Consider the following 14,940-nt stretch of genomic DNA (forward strand, 5'->3'; position numbering starts at 1 on the left):
CTGCTTTGCTTTTATTCCTTTTTTGGCTCTGTTATGAGACCAAAGCACCAGCGGCTAGACTCTCACTTCATTACCTTCTTGCTTTCTCTCCTTCCCTTCGTTTAAATCCCTTTTTAAAATTCCATAATAATGTCACCTTCTTTATTCTCTCACTTTTAAATTGCAAGAATGTAAGAATTGCGTGTGTAATCTGTCTTTTTCTCTATCCTTTTGCTTTTCTCTTTTCTCCTCCCCCCTGAATGAAAGCTGCTGGATAATGGCCGGTAAAGGTCTGGCGTTTCGAGCCCCTCCAGAAATACCGCTTCGACTCTTAATATCCCACTTAATAGTTTCCAGCACTCAAGGAATATCATCATGTTCAATCACATGCAGCCATTTTCTAAAAATAGCTCTTGCAGGTTTCTCCACTTATTGTTTCCTTTTGCATTTCTGGAATTCCTGACCAGTAAACCTGGGTTGATGAAGGAAGGTCAGCCGGTGCTGACATAATCAGATTGCCTTAAAAGGCACTGAGTCTGCAAACAGAGAATGCTACGGTACCTTCCTGCTTAAAATCATGTTCATTCATAAGAGAAATCTCAGACACCAGTATACAGACACAGATTCAACAATCTGTGCAGTGCAATTCTTGAATATTTACTGAAGTGATGAGTTCAAATAAGCAGGACGCAAAGTGTGACATTAGTTCTGCTGTTTTTATACATCTTTGTTATTTATACATCTTAGGATAAATAGGCTTTCCATTGATGTATTGTTTGTTAGGATAGGACAATGAGATATAACTATTTGAAAAATTATTTGAAAATCTAGAATCTGAGGCTGCAAAAAATTGAAAACATTTAAGAAAATCGCCTTTAAAGTAGTTAAAATTAAGTTTTGATTTATTTATGGTAAGAAATTTACAAAATATCATGGAACATGATCTTTACTTAATATCCTAATAATTTTTGGCATAAAAAAAAAAATCGATACTTTTGACCCATACAATGTATTGTTGGCTATGGCTACAGATATAACTGTGCTAGTTTTGTGGTCCAGGGTCACAAATAGTGGTGAAAAACACTACATCACAATCTTCATTTCCATCAACCAGTCAACCATGTTTTCCTAAACAAGGAATGGTTTTGTTTCAAAAACGACTCTGTCATTCTGTTTAATTTTTTTATATTGAATGCATTATTTAATTAATTTAATTATTTAGCCTTTTTTTATGCATTCAATTATTTTTGTAGTATGCAGCTTAAAGTTTTCTGTTCAAGTATAATGGTAGCACTCAAATTATTCACTCAATTAAAAACCATCAATGCATAAGCACAAGATCTGATTAAATTATATCATCTGATATAATTTTAAACATGCATTTAAAAATAAACACATCCCACCCCTTATTAAGCTTCAAAGTAGTTTTTTTTTATTATTATATAGTGTAGCTAACTATACTTTTTTTTTTCAATATACTTTTTCTCTTCTACTGTACAGTTTCAAAGTAGATTCTCCAACAATATAAATAAATTATGGCAGGTCTACACAAGACATTGAGGCTTTTTTGTAATGGAAGGTAAGGAATGGGATCAACTGTGACTCAAACTCACATCGCCCACATGACCACAGCTTCAGCCATATTTCCAGTTGTGTTTTTCCAAGTCTACAGCCCTTCCTCAGCCGAGTCTGCTGTCAGGGTCAGTTCTGTCATAGTTTGAGTGATTTACTAACGGGAGAGTGGTGCATATGGCTCTGCGTCCATATGCTGGTAGCACCCAGCACTGCTTAAATAATCACAGCCTTCTGTCAAAGGTTACATGAAGTAACCCATTCAATTTTCTGCCAAATTACAAGGTTTGTTACCAGTGGAGATGAAGCAGACCCCTCAGCTGACACAAAACACACACTCATATCCCTGCACTTACACACATTCCTGTCTAATTTAGCTACAGGTCTATAAAATGCACTTACACAAATCTAGCTCCTACTGTTTTTATGAGAACCCCAGAGAAGCACTTGACCTTGCATAAAACACACACAATCGTCAAAGTCGTCTGTTTTGAATCAGAGAACTGTACAGACATCATTGCTACAGAAACAGATGTTAAATTTAAAAAATGTAATGTAATAAACCTTGATTAAAGTGAAATAAACTAAAACAAGTAAAATAATAGCAGGGAGAGAGCTTTCTAAAATTGCAGCTATAATAGCAGAATGCATGAATAAATCATGCAATATTTCAATTAAGCATATAAGACAATCTGTATGCTGACTTGTGGTATTGTGATTTTATCTTTTACTAAATGTTTGTTTATTATTAAAGTCTATAATACCTATTTTATTATAATGCCTTTGTTCTTTTCTTCAGAATCCACTTCATTCAAGTCATAAAAAGCATCCACATAACATATTGTAGCACATCTTTTTTCTGTTATTATCTTCCTCTGAAGCCTGTTGCATTGTATTTGAATCACATGCACGACAGGAAGCTGTTGAGCTAGTCTTTTTTTCTCTCCTCCGCACCATAATTTAAAACCTAGAGCTGATGATGTTCACACTGCATTAAACACTACAATTTGCTGTACCATTAAAACACAAGCGTGACATGAGGTCAGACACGCACTCATTAGCTTTGAAGTGGTGATATTTGTCAGTGGCATTTGTGTCCCCATAAAACAGTCAGAAATACCTCATAAAGTTGTGTTTACCAATGTGCCCTTTACAAAATAACGGTGAGATACGGGTCAGTGCAGATTATGGTTTAAATAGACAACTAATCAGCTTCTATCCAGACTTTTAATATCACTGCATTAAACACGGGCTGGTGTTAGTTAGTCTCACTAAACATAAGGTCAGTGTATTCTTCACGCTTTTTTTACTCTTTCATTTCCTCGCACTGTCCTACTGGAGTATCTTCTGAGTATTTCATATCTGCTTCTCTGAACATCATTTAAAATCACTGCTGAAGATTGATACAAGCATAAAAACAGATTTTCAGGTGTTTACACTCACCCAAAGTAAAAGTAACAAAAGAGTGATTTTATGGTAATAATGTGTGTCTTGCAGTCAGGTTAAGCATCTTTGTTTTGGCTCGGAGTGTGAGTGGAGTTTCTACTGTCTTTAACCAGCTGCTATCACAGGAAAAAGCTTCAAGATGACAGGAAGTTGTTGAGTTTAAATATTTGACAATTAGAGGGCTCCGTGTTTACAGAGCATGTCCTGCATTGTGAGTGTGCATGTGTCTGTGCGCAAGACATGCCAGCAAAAAATATGGAATAGTAATGAGCAAAAAAAGTTTCTAAATTTTATTCTATATTATTATTATTGCATAAAATTGGACGGTCCTGTCAAATAAAAGAACAATTGTCCTAAAACGGCTGACTACAACAAGAGGCCAGAACAAGCACAAATGTTTTCTGCTACTATAGTAACAAAACCTTCTTCACTGAAGAGGTGGCAATGTTCTAGAGCTGAAATGTGTTTATCCAATAGAGTACACAAACTGAGATCAAGAAACATCTGGTAAGAGACCAAGACATTACAGAGAAAGGTGCGGACACACACACACACACACCTACACAATGCAGAGCGGCACACCTGGATCCAACTGTAACCACAGCCGTCATGTCATCATCACTGCATCATCATGCCCCTGGATTATTAATTCTAGTTAACCAGTTGATTCAATGATGAAATCTGATTGATTCAGGTGATTGATTCCATGTCAGTGTCTGAAAAATAAGTGATTCATAAACCGACTACATTGTAATTTAGCAAACTGGCAGTCAATGAGACAGCTGCACAATGGATGGATGGACGTCTGAGACACACAGACTGAAACATCCTCCCATTGTCATTTTCGAATAAGAAATTCTGTGAAGTCTGCAAAAAAAAACAAAAAAACAGCTAGGCCTGGCTGTATTTCAACAAAAGTATAAATAAAAAGGTTACATTACGTTTCATAGATTTGTGGTCAAAGAAATAAATAAATACTTTAATTCAGCAAAGATGCATTAAGTTGATCAAAAGTGTGTATGTTTTTTTTTTTTTTTTTTACAATACCACAAAAAAATATTCTTTTCAAATGAATACTTTTCTTTTTAACTTTCTATTGATCAAAATAATCCTGAATATTAGGAATCACAACATCTTTCAACACGGATAATAAGAAATGTTTATTGATCACCAAATATTTTACAGTGTTTACTGTATTTTTGGTCAAATAAAAGCAGCTTTGTGAGCATAAGAGACTTATTTTTTCCAATTTTATTTTTTAGTCTTACCGAATGCTTTAGCTAAAGAAGCTGGGCCTGTGTTTGCATAGTATGTTCCTGACTCAACAGTTAAACCTCTCCAAAGAGTTGCATCTCTTAATTGATCTCATTTAAATCCTTCCTGCTACAGCCATCAATACAGCCCTTTTCAAATTACATTTAGACAATCACTGTCAGAGTTTAATATGTTGCCTTTTTATTTGTCAGTCTATGCTAACTAAATGAGACTCAACGTTTCAAACTTTCACTCTTTAAATGCACTTTTTTACAGATTAACATCTGAATTATAACCACACCCAAACACTGTCTGAAGTGACTTCAGCTTTCTTTTATAGTTCCACTGTGATCCAAATACACCCTATATACCATCACGCTAACCAATCAAACAGCAGCAGATCTTGTCCTTTTTAACTCCAATTTACAGTCCAGCCCTACAATACCCCAGAGTTTTGAGTTCTTAGATTGCAACAAGACTCATGTGTCAGCAAGAAAAAGTATCTCTGTCAATTGCGGTATTGGACTAGTGTCTCTTTTATTCCCTGCAGACATGCGCGCACACACACACATTACATACATACAAAACACCCTTCGAGAAACAGTTTATTCATCAAACAGCACAGAAACTGAGAGCAAGAGACTGCATCTGATCCTCCCATTACATCTGAACGTAATAGCAGTGCTGTCACTCACACAACCAAACTGGACACACATTCTCTCGCCACTAATATGCATAAAATCATCTGGATTCTTGCCATGTTACTCTGAACTAAACTTCCAGAAATCTCCTACAGTAATTTTGGTCCTTAGCTTTTCAAGAGGTTAACAGAGTACATAGAGTGAACAGCATATGTGCGCACACACACACACATACACACACACAAAAGGTCTGGAAACGCAAGTTTTCAAGTCCTTTCTCAGATTACATTGGAATTGGTTGAGCGTGTTCCTGCTTTAGGAGCAGTTTGACCCAGATCTGATCTCACAATGCGGCTCCCACCCAACGTAAGCGACTCTACACTCCTTACCAGTCTCCTAGAGGAAATGTCCAACTTTCCATAAAGACATCAGGCCAAAATAAAAAAAAGGCTCTTTCTCTTCTCCAGCTCCCACACTCTCACTTTCATGCTTTCTCTTTCCTCCTCATCTCTTTTCTATTCCATAATTTCACCTTCTTGCATTCTCCAAATCTCAGACTTCGTCTCTCTCCTTTGGCCTGTCAGCTCTCCATCTTTTCAACTCTGTCTCCATCCCTCCTGTCCACCCACAGTCTGTTCTTTAACCGGAAAATTACAAAACTGGAAAGCACTTTCTCAAACTGGCAAGCTCTAATCTGATTGGCTGACATGATCCACACAGGGTTTTTTGTCAGTCCGCCTGAAACAAAGTTGTGTTTACAAAATATTGAGATGATACAAAAAAATGCTTTTGAGGAAATAATCACTGGATTTGCCAAAGTTTTCAAAATTATGCTTTAATGACTAAAAACGTTTCATTTTAATAAATGATAAAAGGAAATTTAGGCATCACAGAGTTTACTTTTAACATTGTTAACCATTAGTATTTTTAAAGATTAACTTTATGTGATTTTTAGATGGTGACAGGGTAATATTTACACTACCAGTCAAAGGTTTCGGGTCAGTAAGATGTTTTTGAAAGACGTTTATAATGCATACTAAGGCTGCATTTATCTGATCAAACATATAGTAAAAATTTGTACAATTTGAAACAACTGTTATCTATTTTAATATATCTTAAAATGTAACTTATTTCTGTAATGGCAAAGCTGAATTCTCAGCCGCCATTACTCTAGTCATCAGTGTCACATGATCCTTATTATAACCAATTAGGGATGCACAATTAATCAAATTTATAATCGCGATTACAGATGCCATAATTAGGTAATCGTTCAAAGTGGCAATTAATTCAAGTTTATTTGTATAGCGCTTTTTTGAATTAATTTCTTGAATTGAATTAATCAAAATCCAAAAGTTCAAAGTCCACTTAGTTCGATGTTTGTCATAATCATGCAGCCCTATTACAAATACAGAAAACAGTTTTAATTAATATCTTCGTGAAAAAGTGTGAAAACAAATTAACATTAAACTTTTTTTATATACTGTTAATTTGGTAAATTAAATGCATCCTCACTCATTAAAAATATGAATATATTTTAAAATATCTTGCCCATCCCAAACTTTTGATCTATAGTTTATTATACATATAAATACACATAAATACAAATGTTCTTATAACCAGATAGATAGATAGGTAATAGATAGATAGATAGATAGATAGATAGATAGATAGATAGATAGATAGATAGATAGATAGATAGATAGATAGATAGATAGATAGATAGATAGATATCTATTTAATAAGGTGAGTTTGAAAACTACTTTGAAAAGCATAAATGAAAGCTTCAGTCATGGCAGTTACAGTAAAAGTTAAAGCGCTTCATTTTCAGCCCCATTCACTGTTGTTTCATTCTCTTCCACTCTATTTATCTTTAGTCGCAAAGTCTTGACCTGCACAATCCATTATTCTCTTTTGCTTCCACCATCTCTTTCTCAGACCCTCCCCCATCTTTTTCTCTCTAATTGCATGCACACACAGCACATAAAACAGAACCAGACTGTTTTCTTTTCACATAGAATGTCTCACTGCATCCCTCCTGCTCTTGCTCGCTCTTTCTCTCGCTCTCTCTCTTTCTCTCTCTCTCTCACAAAGTGTGTATATATCTGTATGTCTGGATTGTAGGAATGTGAGCTGAAGACATTCCTCTCCAGATTGGCCGAAAACACATCACCCATCACCATCAAATGGGATTACCAGCAGGGAAAGTGAGAGAGAGAGAGACGGGAGGGGAACGAGCAGAAGGGAAATAAGCCCTAAACAAGGCACACTGGGCAACGAAGAGAGGTAAAGTCCAAACCAGTCTCTGCTGGCAATAAAAGGGTTAGAACAATGGACTTTATGAACCAAAACTCCACTAAGCAAACCATAATTTAATGGTGTTACTGCTGACTTGAGTGTAGTGCCAACCCATACACACATTAAAGTGCTAAACATTCAACTGTTTAAACTTGGAATGCAAGTGCAAAAGACAAAGCCACTTAAATAACATCTTTTCCAGATTTTGGAGTCTTTGAGTTTGAATAACCTACTTTTCTAGCCAAATCCTTGTGCTGAAAAACAGTATTTTCACTGAGCAGAGCATTTCTGATTTCTTTTCTGTACCTTTTTTAATGTTTTCTATTCTTTTTTCTATTCTTCTATTCTTTGTATTCTTGTAGGACTTTGTTTGTCTTTATCTTTATCCTATCAGATATGCATCCTCTAGTTTTTATTCTCGTATACTGTATATATAGACTCACATCAATAGATTAGATTGAGCTCTCTCTCTCTCTCTCTCTCTATTATTTTGTTATTGTCAATTAATTTTTTCCGAATTAAATTATGTTGCAAGTAAAACATTCTGCCCCTAAATATTAAATAAAAAGGTCTCCACAATAAAAGTTAAACACAAAAAAGTAAATAAACAGAGAAAAAATTCCAAAACTAACCATTAAGTGTTAAATGGTTACATGTTCTCTCACATAGGCTATATCAGATTTGCATCAATAAACAGAAATAAGTTACTTATTCATGAAATGACCTACATTCAGCCATGAAAGTTACTCTAAATATAGGAGAAAAGTTTGTACCTTATTTTTCACCTTGTTAAAGTTATTCCCGTCGCTAGTAGGAAATCCCTTACAGGTGTGTGTGAGAGTGTGTATGAGGACTGCGGCGTTCACTCTGCTGCTCTTGTCTTTATATTGAACGCGCAGACACGCGCTGAGTGACGATGTGTCTCGCTGTAGCTCTCAGCTCTGACTCACCGACGGCAGTCTGTGTGCTAGACTGACACAATAAAAGAACTTACATAATAAAAGTCCCGTTGCTTAACTATATTTAAGCTCAGCTATAAAATGCAAAAATATTATACTGTGTATAATATTCTTTTTATTATTAAAAAATATTAGTTGAGCTATGACATGTTTAACAGTCATGTAACATTTGTCAACAACTAAATTATGGGAAGTTTTAGTGTTGAGAGATATTAATCAAAATTGCAAACAAATAATACATTTTTTTTTTTTTAAAGAAGAACAAAAACAAAAAACTGTGGATGTTATATATATGAAATGAATATAACTTTTTATGTCCTGTAAATCTATGATATTTTTACATACAGAGGTTCTACAGTCACTTTAGGAGGGGGTGTTAATGTATACATCTAATTTTAATCGGAAGATTTACAGACAGGCAGACATCTGTACAAAACCAGCTATAAAAAACACTGAACAAACTATTAATGCCACAGTCTAACAAATTATATTAAAATAAATCTAGATTGTTTAATATAAAACATCCAGAAAAAGGAACATTTAAGCCACTTACATCACTCCTAATCCATGTGCTTGCCTTGTGTTATTCCTGCACTGTTTAAACCTTCAAATCTAAACCTTAGATAACATCTCGCTCTCGCAAATTATAGGAGTTTGTTTTAAAACATCCTCTAAAGCATGTAAACTGGACACGCACACAATTGAAAGACTAAAAGTAAATATTTCATAATTTCATGTTATTTTTGTAACAAAGTTAGAGTAAAGAACAAAAACACTGTCTAAACCTTGTAATTATTATTGTTGTTTTTTAATCCTTGATCATCTTCAAGCCTTACTTTCTCCCATCAGTCATTCATTTTGTTTGAATTTCAAAAGATTGTTTTAATCTAAGACTGTTTATTCAGATAAATCTGTATATCTTGCACTGTAGACACAGATTACTGACAATTCTTGGATAATTTCTACATCTGAAGTAGATAAAATGTTCTGGAACTCTTTATCCCCACAGTTCATTTTCTGTTCTTGACAATTGTGTTCTGCTGTGTTTTGTGTGTATGTGTGAACACATTTTAGACTAATGGGAGTATGGGTGCAGTTATCATTTCTCTTTGGATGTGTAATGTCTATTTTAAGTAGTGCTCTGTCTTCTTCTATGTTCCTCTCCTGGCCTGCGTGTGTGCTTGTGTCGGGGTGCAGATGAGTCGCCCCCATGACTAGCTCCTACGGCTGGCAGAGAGGATCGGTCTGTTTAATGCTCATGCTAATTCTCAGGAATGACTCATAACAGCCAGTAAACAGCAAGTCGATATCTGCTGGTGTCAATCACTTCAATAACTTTTACTCTAAAAGCCTAATACTGTACATACATAACCAACCCATTTTGGTGCTGATTAATAAAAAAAATAAAAATACTGAGACATTTCTCAAAATATATTTTATGCTCCACAAAAGAAAAAGTTAAACAGGCTTAAAAGTACATGAATTTTATTCTAATGAATTTTTTAATTTAGTGAACTATCGCTTTAAGTAATTTTCATCTGACAAAAAATACACACTTTAACTTAAACTGTCAAGCTGCCCACAATAATCCTAAAAAACCCCATATGCAAACAATGCAATTCCCAGAGTATAAAAGACTGTGAGAATGTGTCACAGATATTGTGTGTCTCTCATCCACAGCTATCTATATGTCTAATATGACAAACATCTCTGTCCGCTGTCCATACATAAAGACCTTTAAGCTCTTGACCAGACCATCTGTTAAGACTTGCACTTTCCATCCTGTCAACATACAAGTGCCCCGCTCTCTCATTACAACTTGCTCCCCATTCTCATACAAGGAATAGTTTATCCACAAATGAAAATAACACCATCTTTTTTGTTCTGCAAAAAGTCAGTCATACAGTTTTGAAATGACATGAGGGTGATTAAATGGATTTTCTTTTTTGGGTGAACTATTCCTAACTAATTCTGTTCTGTTTTACATCAAACATCTATAAATATAATCTTTTTATCTGTGAATGTGAACTCCCTCTTCCTAATTTCTAAATGACTCATTTTAAATCACTTTTGCTTCTCTCTTTCACTTTTTCTCTCTTTCTCCAGTCTTCCAGTAAAATGGACTGTTCTGGACTCTCTCTTCCATATTTGGAAAGCTGCTCAATTCCCAGTGGGTCACTTTAACACCAGTATCCAATACAGCGCCGAGGCTCCGATCCCCAGCCAATCCCGCATCCCCCCGTCTCCTTATAAGGACTGCACAAAGTCAATAGTGTTTGTCTTCACTCTGGACTTCTTGGCCACACTGTGCTGCTCAATCATTCTAAAGTAAACTGACTGAATTGGTCAAAAACAAAGCTCATGTTTTTACTCTGCAAGTTCACTGTGATAAATTTGTTAGCCCTTTTCACGCTGGGGTAATTAAAATGTGTATTTTATATTAAAAGCACACATAAGAAATGAACACTTTAGTTTTGAAAGGACGTTTTAAATTGTTTAAAAGTGACACTAAAGAAGTTTATAATGTTACAAGAGATTTACATTTCCAATAAATGCTGCTCTATTAAACTTTTTATTCGTCAAAGTATACTGGGGGGGGGGGGGGGGGATGTCAGTAATTTGTTTTCCACAAAAATCTAAAGTAGTACAACTGTTTTCAACATCAATACCAATAGAGAAATGTTTCTTGAGCACCAAATCCGCATATTAGAATGAATTCTGAAGAATCATGGGACACTGAAGACTGGAGTAATGATGCTGGAAAAACTAAATTCAGAATTATTTAAATTTACTTTAAATATACGAAATAAAGTGAATTAATAAACTAATAAATTAATAATATTACAGTATTTGTTGTATTTTCGATCAAATAAATGCAGCCTTAATGAGCATAAGAGACTTCTTTCTAAAACATTTAAAAAATCTTATGACCTCAAACTTTTGAATGGTATTACTTTCAGGCTACTTACCAATTACCTACCTTGCCAATTAGCAATTATCTACAGTATTTTTATGAGCCTCAATTGTATCATATAGAAATCAACACAAAATTAAAGTCACAGTCCACAGTGGAAACTCTAGGTTCATTTCTAAAAATGAGGCTAACAAGTCTAAGAAAAACCTATTTGTGCATTTTAGGAAAGGGATAGGAAAATGTTCTTGGAGCTCAACAAAATTATCCGCAATAAGCCATTTTTAGTAGCATTTAAATAGAATTTTCCTGTAGAAAGCATCTCAATATGCTTGTTTTCTTTTGGATGTGCTTCTAAACCTCACGCAACGCCTGTGCAAGCAACTGATTGTTAATAAACCATTTGGGTTTTTACGAGCAACACCTCATAAACAAATCAGCTTTGAGAAACAGCGCTGAGTCACAGGCCAGAAATGCAACCAGCTGACCAGCGTGCAGCAGATTTAACAGTACAGCTGGGCATAACAGTATGGTTTTAGCAGTACACCGTGCCCTCAGCTTTATCTGTGTTCAATACCATGATAATTTGAACTGAACAACTGACTGGAGAACCTGTCTGAAATGGTGAAATACGGAGCAACTGCCATTGCGATTTTTCAAGCTATGAGACCTCCTTCACTGGAACTAAGTTGATCAGAATAAAACAGACACACTACCGCAATAACCACATCAGCACTGTAAAATCAAGCACGACATCTGAAAGTAAAAAACCCATTCGTTTGAGAGAAAGCTGGTGTGGTTGCGGTCAAGAATAAGAGAGCTCACTGAAATGTAACCAGATTGTTTGAGAACAGCCCTCAGTTTGCTGCAGTTGTCTCTAGTGTCCATGACAACAACCCCACTGCGGCTCATGGAGGTTTGTGGAAGGCGGTGCGGTATGGCAGCAACGCACTCGGCATGAAGACAGCAATACAAGCACTTCAGTCAGGATTAAAGACTTCCTTTCTCATCTGTTATTCTCTCTGTCTCGCTCTTTATCTCTGTCTCTCTTTCTCTCTTCTACTTTTGCCACCATGGCAAGCCACTAATCCAGAATAAACAAAAATCCTTACAGTTTCGGCGAGTGATCGTTTAAATATAAACACATAATGAATAAGGAGGTAAAATATTGCATCATTTACTTCAAAGAGACTTCCTAGGAGACATTGTGCATCTGTCTGCCTCACAGACATCTGATGAATGACCTCTGAGCCAATATGGTGCATTTATACATCACAGGCTGGTCCTTTTGTCAAGGGAAGGGAAGGATTATTGTCTGTCTGGCTGACTGACTTTGGTCTGGCTCAGATAGAAGACAACACATTTTTCTTCCTGGAAGAATGTACAAGGGTCTGTTGTACCCCTCAGCTTACCCTTTATTCATCTGTAAAACACTGATTCAGAAAATAAAGTTAGAAAATATTGATTCAACGTCAGAGCTGTTTGATTTCAGATCTCTTGAGAGTAACATGACGTTACATATCTTACATTTCTCAAATCTGAAAACCAAAAGAGTTATTGTTTATAGTGACTGTGTATAGCAAAAGCATTGTGCTGATTTAAACTACAAATATCTTCCTCTGAATATTTTTGAAAATATTTAAATTGACTGGTTGTAGAATGCAATTTCCGCAAGAAGTATTGTATATGACGTATTATATAAGGTGGTGATCACTGGCTATTAAATTCAGCAGTAATATAATAAACTTTATCATTAAACAATCAATAGTTTAAAAATGATTTAAAAAATATATGTTTCTTTTATACACTACAATTAAAAAATTTAGGGTGGGTAAAATCTTTCCATTTTTAATAAAAAGAAAATACAGTAAAAACAGCAACTTTATGAAATATTATTGCAATTTAAAACACATTTGAATAGAAAACTGTTATTATAAAATGTAATTTATTCTTGTGACGGCAAAGTAGAATTGTCAGCTGCCATTTCTCCATTCTTTAGTATCACATATTCCTTCAAAAATTAATATGCTGATTTGGTGCTTCAGTAACATCTCTCATTATAATCATCAAAACTGCTTAATATTATAAAGTAATTTTTCATAAAAAAAATTTCAGGATTCCTTGATGAATAGAAAGTTCAAAAAAATAGAAATGATTAGAACATTTATTATATTTTTTTGAGCAACGTAAAACTGTCTTTCCTGAATGAAAGCATTAATTTCTTTGAATAATATATATATATATATATATATATGTATATATATATATATAAAGTTGTGATTTTAAACCAGAGTCCCCTTGCACATTAACCAACTTTTTTCTTCAGTCATGTCTCATCTCGTCTAGTGGTATATTGTGAGGGGTGGTATCACGTAACCACTACCATGCTGATGCCAAGAAAAGAATCCAAAACCAAATAGACAGTACATTTACAAAAACATGTCCTGTGTTCTCATGAAGGAAGAATTAATGTTAATTTGATCCACTGAAAAAAAAGAAGATTTTTTCAAAGGCTCTCACACTGACACAAACCTACAGCACAAATATATTACAATCCAGCTTTAATTCAAAGGGGCTTTGTGAAATGTCTCACTATGATAGCACACACATTCATCAACCTGTACAGATGATATCAGACACCACCTGCTGAGTATCTCTAATTCCTCATATGCACAATAATGCATACTGAAAAAGTACATATGTGATAGCACGTATACCCTAGAGCATAATGCAGACAGTCTTCTCACTTTCTTCTCTCTGTTTCTTTACAAGCTCCAGGTGTTATCATTTCAGTGTGGTATGGACTTTACACACTGTGAAGCATGTTCTCATAAAACCCCTGTGATTTCAGCCCACCAAGCTCATAAATCAGAGGTGCACATAACCATCTCTCGCTTGCACAGATGCTCCTCTGAAAATAAAACCTCGGCTGTAACAGGGATTTAGTTGTTCAGATAAATGTCACAAATTAAGTAATGTTCCTACATTATAAGCTTAATTTTTATATGCCATATTTGCCTCAAAATTGACCCACAAAAGCCTTTCTTCTGGGTTGACTGCAGGTTGACGCCCACCAAACACCCTGTTCGTTCACACCTTCCTCTGTTTCTTTCTATCTCTCAGTCCCTTCCTGTGCTGAAGGACATTGGACCCTGTCTACATCACAAGGGCCCTCCTGCTGTCACCAAAGTCTGCCAAAACACACTGCGCAGTTTCCTGTATGGCGTGTATTGCCGCAGGGTGTAGCGTCAGAGGCATGGAGAGCGAACAAGGGATCAAGTGTGAAAAGATTTGAACATTTTAACCAAACTACACACTTGCAAAGGCGTTAAACGATGAAGGATGTTCACTCAACACTTGGTTAGAACAATGAACAAGCACCAACCAAATGCCTCACCAACATAAATAAGTTCAGATAAGTTTTATGAACGTGAGCTGAGTTGGTTTCTTTCTGTGTCTTGCATTTAGTTTGAACTGAATGTCTTAAAATGATTACATTTGGGTGAAAGTTCACTTTTTATTAGATCTCTTCAGATCTTCAAATTATGGCAATTTAAGGATGGTTCAACCAAAATGATAATTCTGTTATCATATACTCACCTCATGTTGTTTTAAACCTGTTTGACTTTGTTTCTTCTGTGGAACACAAAATAATCTTTTTTTTTCATACAATAAGTTAATATGACAGACTGAAGATAAAAGATTATTCACTGATTCACAATTAGTGAACTGACCTTGAAATCCTGTATCCGTCCGATGTTACTAAATTATTAACTCTTTGTGAATTAAACATTTTTACTTAATTTTTACTTCAGTAAGTAACAGTTTTTGGTCTGTTAATCACACAATAATGTAATATGATTTTATAAGACTCCTAATATAG

General features: G+C 35.1%; 1 protein-coding gene across 6 annotated transcripts in view; it reads right to left on the reverse strand.

Annotated features, from left to right (window-relative positions):
• The window catches only part of LOC132106859 (palladin-like), an 81,023-nt gene that overhangs the window by 17,153 nt on the left and 48,930 nt on the right, over positions 1–14,940 (reverse strand). The window contains exon 1 of one of the 6 annotated variants that reach the window (XM_059512918.1): positions 7,961–8,137. The exons of 4 other annotated variants lie outside the window; for them this stretch is intronic. The gene's annotated coding sequence lies outside the window, so the exon portion shown is untranslated. Of the gene's footprint in view, positions 1–7,960; positions 8,138–14,940 lie in introns of those variants that run through there. One more of the 6 variants, XM_059512919.1, reaches the window with a different exon arrangement.

Source organism: Carassius carassius, chromosome 27, assembly GCF_963082965.1.
Source record: "Carassius carassius chromosome 27, fCarCar2.1, whole genome shotgun sequence".
NCBI lineage: Eukaryota > Metazoa > Chordata > Actinopteri > Cypriniformes > Cyprinidae > Carassius > Carassius carassius.